The sequence below is a fragment of the Stenella coeruleoalba genome (assembly GCF_951394435.1).
Source record: "Stenella coeruleoalba genome assembly, chromosome: 16".
Lineage (NCBI taxonomy): Eukaryota > Metazoa > Chordata > Mammalia > Artiodactyla > Delphinidae > Stenella > Stenella coeruleoalba.
This window is the reverse complement of record NC_137162.1, coordinates 42,193,376-42,204,770: the sequence shown is the minus strand read 5'-3', so window position 1 is coordinate 42,204,770 and position 11,395 is coordinate 42,193,376. Positions and strand designations below refer to the sequence as shown.

Sequence of the window (11,395 nt, the reverse complement as noted above, 5' to 3'; positions counted from 1 at the left end):
ATACACTAATTCTTCCAGTGGCTTGGCCTGGACCCCTGTGGTTAGAAAAAAATTTTAAATTTAATACGCTTCATTCTTCCAACGGCCAATTGTATTTACAAAAGGTGTCAGGGTACTTGAACTAAAAGACTCTCTGCAGTAACTGAGCAAGAATAAACTAGTGATTTTCCCCTCCATCAATTCACTGGAAGAATTCTCAAATATCTGTTAGTCATTGACCTAGGTAGAGGTAGATGGTCCACGCAAATCAAAGTGGAAGCACTAAGGTTGCCTGTGGAAGGATTCTATAGCTACAATCCAAGTTCCAAATGCTGCCCACAGCCACATTTTATGAAGTGCATTCTAGGAGCATTAATCCCACAAGATACCCTGGAATAACAAAAGAATTCTTCACACAAATAAATTTAGAAGATTCTAAGTATTATGTTCATATCACAGATGATCGATAATTTATTAAATTATCTTAGACATATTTAAATAAAGAAACCAGTTTATCATTGTTTAACTAGTAGTCCTCAAACTTTTGACTTTATAATTAAAGAACCGTTTAAAGTTCCACTAGTCAGTGTTCTGATAAATACCACTTGGGAAAACTTTTACTTTTTTATCTAAGAAAATGGACTTGTCCTAAGTAAAGTCAATCCCCTTCATTTTCAACACCCCCTTTTATTGCATCTTCTTGAATATTCTTCAGTACATTAATGGTAACATTTTTCATCCCTCATCAAAATGTTTTCCCCTCAGAAAGAATTCTGAGATGAGATGTTAATAAGTATACTATCCATGAGTTAGTGTATTGTAAGCTCTATCCAAATCTTTATAAGACTGGCCACTGTTTCAGTGTGGGTGGTATTTATTTGGCCTGGTATTTATTTACCTTGATTAACTGAACTAATATTTATAGTCAGTCTCCTGTAGATGCTAATAATAGCAGTATTTTAAATGTCCTATATTATCCTCATGTACAGAAAAGTGGCAAATATACAACTCTGAAGTATGTAAAGTTTGGATTTAGGCCTGGTAAAAGAGATGGCTTTATAAGGATAACTTTGCACTGAAGTGGACAGAAATATAAATACCAAATCTGATTATTAGCTATTTAAAGATGATCAAAATTATCTTGTAAGTCCACACCAAATCTTCACCTACTGTAAAAACATGTTTTTGGAAAATGTAGCTAAACTCCTAAAAATGTAATGAATACTTTCCAAATGGCAGATTTTATGTTAATGTCTGAAGAATATGTCTGAGGACAGAAGGCCTCTAAGTATCAAATTAGTGTTTTGATAAATTTTTTGAACTAAAGAGGACAAAAGTTAGACATGACATTATATTAGTGTTCTTCTATATGGTGGACACCATGTCTGATTTGTGTCTGTAAATACTATTTCATCTTGCACATACAAGACATTCAATGCACACAACATACAGACTTGGTTAAAGTCTGAGAAAGAAACTTAGCATCTGTTGCCATAAAAGAGTTTAATTTTTTATATTTTTTTTTATTTTTAGGCTTTATTTTATCACCCTTATCAAACAAACACACATCAGAAAGCGTATCAACAGTGCATCTTATGGTAAGTCAGTTTACAACAAAACTGAACAAGGCAATTGTGTTTACAGATAAAGTTCTCAGCTAAAAACTATATGCAGTACAATTAATTGAAACACAGTGTCCATACTTTTTAGGTATATAGGAAAGTGGAAAATAAAAGTTCTTTGCTACTCAGCAAGAAAAAACAGGTTTAAAAGACTTGAATAGAAATCAGAAATAAAGGGATTTGAGAAAAGAACTTCTTGGTACTGATACACATCTACATTTCTAGTCCCACTTAGTTATTAAAAAAAAAAAATCACAAAATATTAAGACATCACCAAGAACAGAGAATCATAGTGCCAAGAAATGCCAAGACCAAATATGCTATTGAAACAACTGGTAGAAATGTTATAGACAACTATTCACTATGTACTGTAATATTCTTGTAGTTCTGAGGTGAAGGTAAACCAACAGGAGAGAATACTCCTTATAACTGGGTTTGGTTTAAGTGATTGTTCACATTTTTTCTAACCATACCTTCTAATCAAAAACATAGCAGTTACATGTTATTGAGGGAAAATAGTAGTAGGTTTTAATATTCACAACCAGCCACTCCAGTGCTGATATGGGAAGCCATAAACTGTTAAAAATCTATTAATCATAACTGGATTTCAAAGAGTGACCAAAACATAGGAAAGATGGAGCCCTTTGGGGGAAAAAAAATCCCTTCTACCCCAGATTTGCCACTGTTAAGAGGATATAAAGGAATGTTAAATTACTTAAGATTTTTTTTTTCAAAAAAATTAGGAATGAAGGAGTTAAATCCTGCTGGAAAAATATATGACAGCTTTACACTCTGCAAAGTAAATGTTCTACAGAGATGCAGCTTAACATTTTTTTTATTATAATAAACACTACTTCATAAGGTGCTATAACACTGCAGCTAGTGCATACTAATGTCAACCACTGTAGGCACTGTGCAAAGGGAAATACGGAGATGGCTAATCCTGTTTCTTTCTGATCCTTGATTTGCATAAATGTTGATGTATACCAAATACACAAAAGATGGAGTTTAACTTAAATATTTATTTTTAAATAAATATTTAAAAAATATCAGATTATTTTTCTCTCCAAAACAAATTTTGAGACAATAAACATTAAGGGGAAAAAAGTGATTTATGTTGTCATTAATGTGTAAAATAAATGAATATATATGCTTATAGATGCTTAAATTATTTTTAAAAAGAGAATCAAGAAACTAAAACTGTTTGACTCAAGAAGGAGAATTAAATAACTTGGGGTCTGAATTGAAGGAAAACTTATTTTCTAATATTCTGCCTTGTTTTGCTTTTGAATTTTGAAGAATTTTCTTACAAGAATAAGCACTTTTAAAAAACTATATGATTAAAAGAAATAAGCAAATGCCCCACATCTAGATTCATCAGAAATTAGCTCATCAAGTCTTCTAATAAGAAGTTAGACTTTTAAGGATAGGAATGATGAGTATTGAAATGTATATAGTTTAGAAACTTTTTTAAAGATTAAAGGGAGAAAAATACATTTAACTACTGATTCTAAACCGTTGCTTTTCTGGCATTTTTTTCTATCAATTCCATACTTCCACATTTATAAACACGTAAACATTGTGACTCAAAGAAGCTGAATTTGGGGGTGGGGGGAACCACCAGTTATTTAGTTTGGGCTTCAGGAGTATATTATCTCAAATTAATATATGATTCTACTATATGAAGAAAATATTTGACTTTTTCTCTTCCATATTTTCAAAAATATACTGTAGTTATTTAAGCACTATCTATAAACACAAATGACATTGCTATAATTTATTATCAGAGAAAATCAAATATATAGTTACCCTTAAAAATTACATTTCTTAGAGTTAAGAGATTTAGTTCAGTAGAATCTTTTGATGCCTATTTAACACATCAGAATACAATAAATTGTCTGATGTTAAACTGTTATGTATCACGGGAAGCAATAAGTCATAGTAGAAGGTAGTAGCAAAGTTCTCATTCAGGAGTCCCAAGACTTAAGTTCCAATCCTGCCATCACTGTTAAACTGCAGGGCCATCTGACAATTTCCTCATCTCTCTAGGTAGCTATTTCCTCATCTGTAAAATTATTATAGTATCTCCAAGGTATCTTCCAGTTGGGAATTTCAGTAGTTCTATGATTTGTGACCCAGAGGTATATACAGTTGTTTCTCATGGATTATAAATCATGCTTCGTTGCTACCTTATGGCTTACTAACTTAGAGCCCAATTTTCTACAAGCTTAAAATTAACGTCGCTGCCTTATCAAATCAAATGTGGAGAAATTGAGAAATCATGATAAAAAAAGAAAAGTTAATATACACCCTACCATACTAAGGTTGTTGACAATTCTAGAAAGCAAACATCTATGTAAACTGTTCTCAATTGGTGTGATTATTTTAATGGGGCAGCCATATAAATCACATTTACATTTCTAAATGGTGGATTCTCTCCTAATTGAAGGGCAGAATGTATGTAAACTAGAATTTTATTAGTTACTTTTTTTGAGTTATGCTCGAGATATTCCCGTAAAGTAGGTGATATTGTAAATCAGAGTGCCTCATTTGGCTTCCAGATCTGCTTGTTGTTTTTGGATTTGTTTTGAAGTTTTGGTTTAGGTTTAGGTTTTGGGCACCCTTATTATTTTTAATGTGGAAGCATGTACTCTTACAGTTGATCACCCTCTTCACCTTTCAATACTGTGTTGCATCAGGAAGTTTAACACGTCGACGATTGCCTGGATCCTGAAAGCATTTGAGTTTCAGATCTTGATGCTTGATTTTATTTCTGAATTAAGTGAGACCTTTAAGTATGTGCATACTTTGACATATTGCTTTGACTTCCCTCTCCGTACCTTACTCCAGTTTCTTAAATGATCAGTTTATATGATTTTCTCTGTCATGTATTTGTATCAACATTACTCCCAAAATAGTATATTAAATGTATTTGTGTTTTATGTATTTTAAGCTTTTACCTTATGGGTATAAATAATGTTTTGTTTTACTTTGGTTTGGTTATTTGGACCTCACATATGAAATTTCAGTGTTTAATTATGTAGGATAATTTGACATGCATTTTGCTTAATAGTTTTGTTCCTGGCCTTTCTTTACAATTTACCTCTTGTTTATCTGGCTTGTTTATTATAATTATTAACTTTATTTTATTACATTGCATACAGTATAACGAGGCATGTAATGCCCTTTGGGAATAAAGTAAGGAATTAAGTACAGAGAATTTTGAGGAAAGACCAAATAATACAATTTCCCCAACCATTTTAGAAAGCCTGTGGCTTTGGAAATGTTCATGTCGACTCATAAAATCTGGTTATGTACAGAGAAATGTCATAGAAAAGTGGTTCAAAGCTATGAACATGATTCCTCTCCTCTGCAGTTTTATACATTCTAGTTCTAATTGAAGGCCGGATATAACTTTGAACTAAACAAGCTGACATGATCTGACTTTACTTAGAAATACCTCATCTGAGTAGTTTTTGGTTTGAATTTCACTGCTATGTTAAAATGTGTCAGTGCTTCCCAAACTTACAGAAGTGAAATCTGCTGTAATTTCAATTGATCGTCACATAGAAGCCTTGTGTTAATTTCTTGGTTGGGAAGCAATAACTAATGGTAGAATATGTGAAATATTGTTTAAATAAAGAATAATTCTCAGGCTTCCCTGGTTGCACAGTGGTTGAGAGTCCGCCTGCCGATGCAGGCAACACGGGTTCATGCCCTGGTCCGGGAGGATCCCACATGCCGCAGAGCAGCTGGGCCCGTGAGCCATGGCCGCTGAGCCTGCGCGACTGGAGCCTGTGCGCCACAAAGGGGGAGGCCACAGCAGTGAGAGACCCATGTACCGCAAAAAAAAAAAAAAAAAAAGAATAATTCTCTGCCTATGCTAATTTCATTGAATCAAACAATATCACAGTCCTTACATAATACAACCATACATTTATATTATTTTCTAAGTCATGTCTACTATGGTGCAGCCATAACATGTAAATATATAGCCCACTTTAATTGTGCTCTTCTCCACTAAGTCATAATAACATCTAATTTTTAAAAACTTATAAGAATAAAACCTTAAAAATTAAGATTCCGTGATTATCTGCTAAAAAGAGTAGGGGTGCATTTGTTCTGTTTGATTATCAAAATCATTAAAATTACAAAGCTCTGATATTCTACCTCAGTTTGTATATATTGCGTATGTCATTTGGGATATTTTAAATTTTTTAAATCGTTCAATGACCACACTAATTTTTTAAGTAGCTAGAAGAATTTTAATTTGGATACCTTAACTTGATCATGATTAAGAAATATACCTTAGCTATTGCTCATGTCTAAATCTGAAGTGTTCTATATGAGTAGCCATTACCTTTTCTATGACTAGGTTTTAGTATTTAAGTGTTTGTTGACCTTAAGTTATTAAAATGTCTAGTCATTTTATAAATAACTTGAATCAATAAAAACCCAAGGCCAGCTGGATCAGTTTTTCCAGCTGTAACATATAACAGTGTTCATGTTCAAATGGAAAGTTCAAATTATTAATACTTGCATTTCTTTATTCTTTTGAAAATTTTTGTTACTTTGGTTTTCTAGTTTATATTTTAATATTTTGAGGAAGGATATCTAAGTCTGTTGTTTCCAGTATCTGGACTTAGCTCATGTGTACATGTGTGCACACACTAGCACACGGATGTGGATGATAGCTGTTTACCTCTCAAGAAATATTATGCATTATAACATTAAAAAGGTGGTCACATATTTTATGATTTCAATGAAAGCTACTATTTTTTGTGAGAAGTAAAGGTTATATTCCATTTATATTTGTTATAAGATATTGGCTATATTCCCTATGTAGTACAATGTATCCTTATAGCTTCTTTTATACCTAAGTTTGTACTTTTTATTCCCAGTTCCTATGTTGCCCCTCCCCTCTTCCCTCTCCCTACTGGTGGCCACTAGTTTGTTCTCTGTATCTATGAGTCTGCTTCTTTTTTGTTATAGTCACTAGTTTTTTTAATGTTTTTTTAGATTCTACATATAAGTGATATTACACAGTATTTGTCTTTCTCTGTCTGACTTATTTCACTTAGCACAATGCCCTCCAAGTCCATCCATGTTGTAGCAAATGGCAAAACTTCATTCATTTTTATGGCTGAGTAGTATTCTACTGTATTTATAGACCATTATCTTCTTTATCTGTTCATCTGTTGATGGACACTTAGGTTGCTTCCATACCTTGGCTATTGTAAATAATACTGATATGAACATTGGGGTGCATGTGTCTTTTTGAATTAGTTTTTTTGTTTTTTTCAGATATATACCCAGGAGTGGAATTGTTGGGTCATATGGTAGTTCTATTTATAGTTTTCTGAGACACCTCCATAGTCTTTTCCACAGTGGCTGCATGAATTTATATTACCACCACCATTGTACTAGGGTTTTCTTTTCTCCACATCCTTGCCAACATTTGTTATTTGTGTTCTTTTTGATAACCTTTCTGACAAGTGTGAGGTGATATTTCGTTGTGGTTTTGAGTTACATTTCCCTGATGATTAGTGGGATGTTGAACATATTTTCATATGCCTGTTGTCCATTTGCATTTCCTCTTTGGGAAAATGTCTGTTCAATTCTTCTGCCCATTTTCTAATTGGGTTGTTTGGTTTTTTTGATGTTGAGTTGTATGAGCTGTTTATATATGTTGGATATTAACCCCTTACTGCTCATATCATTTGGAAGAAAACTACTATTTTTGAGTTTTTTGTGGGCACATGGTAAATGCTTTACATCCAGTTTTACCTTTTCTTTTAATCTTCACTATAACCAGTTGACTGGGATTATTTTGTAGAAAATTTTACAACTTTGAGTCTATGCATCCTCAACATAACATTTGTGTTATGATATGGTAAAATACATAGATTCTGTGGTTAACTTTTTTAAAATCCATATTTTAAAAAGTAATATGGGGACTTCCCTGGTGGTGCAGTGGTTAACAATCTGCCTGCCAATGCAGGGGACATGGGTTTGAGCCCTGATCCTGGAAGATTCCACATGCCACGGATCAACTAAGCCCATGCACTACAACTACTGAGCCTGTGCTCTAGGGCCCACGAGCCACAACTACTGAGCCTGCATGCCACAACTACTGAAGCCTGTACACCTAGAGCCCATGCCCCACAACAAGAGAAACCACCACAAAGAGAAGCCTGTGCACTGCAAGGAAGAGTACCCCTGCTCACTGCAACTAGAGAAAGCCGACGTGCAGCAACGAAGACCCAATGCAGCCAAAAATAAATTAGTTTTAAAAATAAGGAAATTGAAGTGAAATATTAGGTAGTAAAAAAAAGAACTAATATATACACATACTAATTTAATTTAACAAATATTCCATTTCTTTTATGCACTATATTACTATTGCATGTGGTGATCTATTCAGTATTCTCATGCAAATAAGCCTTTAAGTACCTCTCCCCCCATATGATTAATAATTGCATTAGTTTCCTAGGGGTTCTATAACAAAGTAACACAATCTGGGTTTCTTAAAACAACAGAAAATTACTATCTCACTGTTCAGAAGGTCTGAAATCAAGGTGTTGGCAGGGCCATTCTCCCTCCAAAGCCTCTAGGGGACGATCCTTCCTTGTTTCTTCCAACTTTGCATAGCCCCAGGTGTTCTTTGGCGTATAGATGTATAACTCCAATTCCTACTTCTGGTGTCACATGGCAGTCTTTTCCCTATCTCTGTCTTCTCTTCTTAGAAGGAAACAAGTCATATTTGATTAGGGCCCACTCTAATGACCTCATCTTAGATTAATGACATCTGCAAAGACCCTATTTTAAAATAAGGTCACATTCACAGGTATGAAAGGTTAGCACTTCAATGTATCTTTTGGGGGGGGATACAATTCAACCCATAACAATAACCAATTCATTCATTTTGATCGTAAGATCAACCTCACTTTGAAATACATTGAGACATTTCTCATATAGAGTCAAATAATCAATATATATTTGTTAAATATTTTTTAAATAGCCATAGAAGCAATAATAGACACAGAATTCTGAATTTATATACATTCAAAGATTTTACCTCTTGTTCAGCTGATTCATAATTCACACAGGTTGCCCAAAGATTCAGAGGGTTGGGGTAGTGCAGACACAGCATCTCTGACCATGATTCCGTAGGAATGATCTGAGGCTCCCTATCCTAAGTGGAGCCACTAGACCAGCAGCATTTACATCACCTGGAAGATCATTAGAAATGAAGAAAATAAGTTCCTGCTCCTGTCCTACTGAATTAGTATCTTCATTTTAATGAGTCCTAGGAAATGCATACTCATACCAAACATAAGGAAGTGCTTCTCTAGAGAATTGTATTGTCTTTTAACTAACTATGATGTTATAAAAATTCTTGTTTCCTGATACTCTGTTTTGCTCACTACCTAATATAAAAGATATAATAATAGGCTAATCAATGTAAATATCAAAAAAAAAATAAAGATAATTATAGTTTTGGGTAAGTACTTCAATAGCTTAGTTTTCCCACATATTCCAATCTTCTGTCGAACATACTTTGGTCAAATTTATTCTAAAGTAATTGTTGTAACCATAGGAAATTTTAAAACATCATGCATCCTAGTACCAGTATTCTTTTCCCCAGTCATTTTCCAAAATTCTGTTCTGTTGTTCTTATTTGATTTATTAACCTATATACAATTTTAAGAGACCATTCCCATAATCATCATTAACAATTGCTTTTTTGACTATTAAAATAGTCATATTACACTATGACTCACTGTGGCTAACATATTTATAATAGATGTTATATTTTCTAATACCTTTTCTTATTTAATAGAGCACAGATGTCTCATAATTTGCAAAACTGTGTGCCTTTTTATTCTCATGTAAAATCACTCAATTATTTCAATGTATTATGTGGATTTTTTTTTTTTTTTTTTTTTTTTTTTTTTTTTTTTTGCGTTATGTGGGCCTCTCACTGTCGTGGCCTCTCTCGTTGCGGAGCACAGGCTCCGGACATGCCGGCCCAGCGGCCATGGCCCACGGGCCCAGCCGCTCCGCGGCATGTGGGATCCTCCCGGACCAGGGCACGAACCCGCGTCCCCCGCATCGGCAGGTGGACTCTCAACCACTGCGCCACCAGGGAAGCCCTATTATGTGGATTTTTAAAACCTCTTTCATATTTACTTAGTCTAAGCTACATGATAATTGAAATCTTTTATTCTAAAAGAAACTATCACTAAACAAATGTAATTTTATTAATTTGGACTATTCATTTTGATATTGCACAAAAACAAATTTTGGAGGGTTTATATTTTAACTTGCTGTTCTAAAACATTACAAATTAAGCTCAATTTGAAACTATATTTCCACACAGAATATTTTTGGGCTACTTGCCTAGAAATCCTAGGGAATTAATTTTTTTTTTTTCTTTTTTTTTTGTGGTACGCGGGCCTCTCACTGTTGTGGCCTCTCCCGTTGCGGAGCACAGGCTCCGGGCGCGCAGGCTCAGCGGCCATGACTCACAGGCCCAGCTGCTCCGTGGCATGTGGTATCTTCCCGGACCGGGGCACGAACCCGTGTCCCCTGCATCGGCAGGCAGACTCTCAACCACTGTGCCACCAGGGAAGCCTGGGAATTAATTTTTAATTGGGTAATCTTTCATCTATACTTGGACAATTGACTTGGACAATTAAACCGAAAGAGAACGTAGTATAAAGTATAAACAAAATGATTAAGGATTTTTTTTGAGAATGAAGCTTGATAAACCTGGAATAATGAGACATGATGAAAAATGCAATATTATTTATATATGTGGAGCAACACTAAACAAAGAAAACAGATTAAATTTCCCTTTTGTGATCGTTTCAGGAAGACTGATAGCATTTTGTTCTTGCATTCAAATATATTTTTTTCTCCAGGTCATTGGAAAATCGTATTAAAATTGCATTAGTTTTCTATTGCTGCAAAGCAGATTACCACAAATTTAGAAGTTTAAAACAACATCCATTCATTATCTCTTCATTTCGCTGGGTCAGGTGTCTGAGTATGGGTACTGAATCTTGTGTTCAGGGTCTTACCAAAAGGAATTTAAGATATCAGCCAAGGCTGTGATCTCATGTAAGGCTCTAGACCTCTTCCAAACCCATTGATTGTTGGCAGAGTTCCGTTCCTTGTGCTTGTAGGATCAAGGCCTTTTTTTTTTTTTTTTTTTTTTTTTTTTTTTTGCTGGCTGTCAAATGGAGACCATTTTCAACTCCTGGAGAATGCCCACCATTCCCTGCCATGTTGCTCTGTCTACATTATGGCAGTTTGCTCCTTCAAGGCCAACAGGAGAGCCATCTATTGCTTCTTTGAATATCTCGATTCTACTTCTGACATATAGATTCTTTTCTAAAAGGGCTTATCAGATTAATCTCCCATATTCAAGGGGAGACGGTTATACAGGACATGCACACCAGGGAGTAGGAATTTGGGGAGCCATCTTGAAATTCTGTCTACCACAAAAGTCCATGTCAGCTCCTGCCTTAAGATTCAAAAAGGTTCAAGTGTAAGTTCATTCCAAGGATTGCAACCATCTATAGTAGCAACTATTTATCTGGTACTTCGTGTATTGCAGATTTAGTGTAATATAACTCAGTTTTCATTGTGCTAGGATACAGAATGCCGTATTCATCAGTGACACTATGTATAACCAAAATTCATTTGTCATTTCAGGGTATATTAGACACTTGGCACCATGATTATATGCTTCAGTTCTTGTTTGGAAGTGCCTTGATGAAAAGTAA

The 11,395-nt window shown here is 34.4% G+C and overlaps 1 protein-coding gene across 1 annotated transcript in view; it reads left to right on the top strand.

Annotated features, from left to right (window-relative positions):
* The first annotated feature begins 1,520 nt into the window (after positions 1-1,520).
* PCDH15 (protocadherin related 15) overlaps positions 1,521-11,395 on the top strand; it is a 1,372,333-nt gene continuing 1,362,458 nt past the window's right edge. The window contains exon 1 of the mRNA XM_079899582.1: positions 1,521-1,577. The gene's annotated coding sequence lies outside the window, so the exon portion shown is untranslated. The remainder of the gene's footprint in view (positions 1,578-11,395) is intronic.